The following is a 3,275-nucleotide window of genomic DNA, read 5'->3' on the forward strand; positions in this document are numbered from 1 at the left end:
GGCCCACACACAGGGAACTATGTAATGACAGTGTTTTCATCACTAATACTGGGCTGCCGCCACTAATGACAGGCTGCTATTCATTTGCATGAATTAAAACCCATGAAGAATCCTAAACCCAATCACTACTCTGCAGACAGCCATCAGACCTGCTGGGATATGTTCTCTCCTTCAAGTCTCCTACACACCACGCATGCACGCACGTACACACTTTCACATGCACTCCCGTACACACACACACACACACACTGCTGTAGGAGGGAGACAGACTTGAGTCATAATAACGAGTCTCCCAGTCACACACACACACACACACACACACACACACACACACACACACACATACACACACATACACACACACACACTATAGGGCTGGGAATTGCCAGGGACCTCATGATATATACTTAGGTGCCGATACGATATGTATTGTGATTCTCTCGATTATCACAATTCTATATGTATTGCGATTCAATACTGTGATTTGAATGCGATTCCATGGTCCAAACATATTGTTCGCCACATGTCTGCTGCAGAGGGACAAGAGAGAGCCATGAGAAAACCCATTTTTATCAGTCATGGCAATAAAAGTGCTGAAAACAAATTGGCTCCCTTTTTAAAAAGAAGATGGAGAACAAGCTATGGAGTTTTGGTGCAGGTACAACCGACTAGAGCAAAAGTTATATTGCGATATTGCTAGAACAATACGATACGATATATCATCAATGAGAATACCCCTATATGTAACTGTATAGATTTCATCCATCACTAACGCTCTATCTATGCATACAACAATACACTCGACCCAGCAGCGTGGCTGGTCTCTCTGTCTGTAGCAGGGTGCTACTGCCCTCTGGTGTTGACAACAGGAACTGAATGTGTTGAAACTGGGATTTGAGACTAAGGAGTATGTAGACAGAAGGGGACCTGGGTTCAGGCCCGACTCGGGTCCAAGTACTTGTACTTTGAGTGTTTGCTTGAGTCTACCTGGAGTGCCACATGGGTAGGGTTTGCGGTTTTGGGAGTTTTTTTACTGGTTTGATGAGCCAGACAAGCTCAAAGGCACAAATAAAGTATTTGAAACCCAGGTCTAGTTCAGCCCAAGTGGGTCATGCTAATGCTAACATGCTAACAGTGTCTCCGCTCTCTCTGTCTGCAGGGGAAGGATCTCTTTCTGCAGGGAAAGGATCCTCTCTACGCCCAGGTCAACAAAGGGAAGAAATAAAGAGACACACTGAACACTGGACACTGGACTGACCAACCAACGCTGACCAACCAACCCGATGTGTGTGTGTGTGTGTTACTCCTCTCAAGCAGCAGCCTGGCCACCCCTCTAACAAAGGATAGAACGCTCCATCTACTCTCTCTACTCTCTTTTCATTCATTCATCTCTCCGTCTCTCTCTCTCCCTCCATCAAACGTTGCTAGAGACTATGCTGCCAAAAGGGGACTGGGCCAAGTGTTGTCTCCCTTCCTAACTCACACAGTGTTATCAGACATGGACCAAATGAGTGTCTGTAGCGAGTGGATCCTGTGGGACGAGGCCGGAATGGTATGCTGGGATCCTTATTTTTGATTAGCCAGTTTATTGAGATCTTGGCATCTGATTGGCTGTTTGGGTGTTTCACCTTCATGTGAGCGTCTGCTGGATGACTATGCAGAAACAGACTCTCTGGGAGCTACTCACACACACACACACCGACACAGTGTTTTGCCAAATGTCTCTTCTCAGACAGATTCAGAGGGAAGGCTTCAGAGGGAATGGACTCAGCGGGGCATGGATGTTGCCAGCCTAATGGGCACCGCCTGGCATGGACGAACATTGCCAAATTACCAGGCACCTCTGCCTTCGGATGGATGTTGCCAAACGAACTGATTCTGTGATTGAACTGCTCATTCTCTATAATAGCTTTTGTACAATATCGATTAAAACAGACAAGGGGAAATTGAGTTTTTATTTTATAAATCCATCAAGACGCTCTACTCTCAGCTCTACTGGAATGGCACATTCACATGGCTTTAAGAGACCTGATCGTTGGTTTGCCAAACTCATTTTGTAAATAATAATAATAACAACAACAACAACAATGATCATTCTGTCCGCAGGACTTCTGTGCCATAAAATAGGCAGGCTTCAGTTAGGCTACCAGAAGGTATCAAGCAATACCAACATCTCCTCTGTCTGTCTGTCTGTCTGTCTGTCTGTCTGTCTGTCCGTCCAGGTTTCTGTTGCTCTCTCAACCCCTGATGTTGTTTGGTCTATGATCCTATAAGTGTCTTTCCCTAACTCAGACCTCGTCTACACTGCAGTCCTTTGTTGATCAATATCCATGTGCCCTGTAACCTCGTACAGTCATACCATCCTCCTGTCTGTGCGTCATATAATCTCTCCGTCTGAGTGACGGGAGCATTACCCATCATCACAACCACACCGGACACTCCCTACAGCTGTATGTCTGTCATCAGCCCCTAGCCCTGCTCGGCTGTCTGCCTCCATGTCTGTCTGTCTGCCGGTCTATCCGTCCGTCTGTCTCTGCTAGTACTACATCAACTGTGATGCCAATGACTCTCTATTTTATGGCCAGAATCTCTGTGTAATTAGACTTCTCTGGACTGACAACTGATTAATAACGACGTTTGGACAATAGAAGAAGAAGATGAGGAAGTGGACTAAAAAGGGGAAGAAATGCTGTTTGATTACGTAACATTTCTAGACATATTTTAACCTTACCTCAGATAGCGGTTTCTTAATGTAAATTGACACATTATTTTTTATCTTTATGAATACAACAGCATTCTACAGTGGATTTTTAGAGGACTTTTATTTTCTGTTGATTTACATCTCCACCATGTATTACAGTTCCTATTAAACACATCCCAATGACAGCTGGTTCCGGGTGATCACTACGCATGTGACGTGTGCGCGCCTAATCTCTTTGTCTTCTCTCACCTGCCTGATAGACACAGGATGGCTTTAATGAAGGTTCAGTAGACTACTTGTATGAATAATATCCTACAGTACACATGTACTCTATGTGTCTCTAACTAGCCATATTGAGTACACACAACGTATTATTATGTCCACGTTTTTACACAATCCATTTAAATCTGTGTTTCTGTATCTTGTATGGATTGTGTCTTCTGAATGCAGTTTAAATACACCTGTTCTTGGAATGCTGACAGACTCCTCGAGCTGTCTTCTTTCACTGTCTCTGTTTGTCTGGAAGACGTAATAAAGCTAGCTATGGGCAACATGGGCATGGGCCTACATATAT

General features: G+C 44.5%; 1 protein-coding gene across 1 annotated transcript in view; it reads left to right on the top strand.

Annotated features, from left to right (window-relative positions):
• dab1a (DAB adaptor protein 1a) overlaps positions 1-3,178 on the top strand; it is a 44,103-nt gene extending 40,925 nt beyond the window's left edge. Inside the window, exon 15 of the mRNA XM_031834961.1 lies at positions 1,160-3,178. The gene's annotated coding sequence lies outside the window, so the exon portion shown is untranslated. The remainder of the gene's footprint in view (positions 1-1,159) is intronic.
• Positions 3,179-3,275: the final 97 nt, after the last annotated feature.

The sequence above is a fragment of the Oncorhynchus kisutch genome, linkage group LG10 (genome assembly GCF_002021735.2).
Source record: "Oncorhynchus kisutch isolate 150728-3 linkage group LG10, Okis_V2, whole genome shotgun sequence".
NCBI classification, from domain to species: domain Eukaryota; kingdom Metazoa; phylum Chordata; class Actinopteri; order Salmoniformes; family Salmonidae; genus Oncorhynchus; species Oncorhynchus kisutch.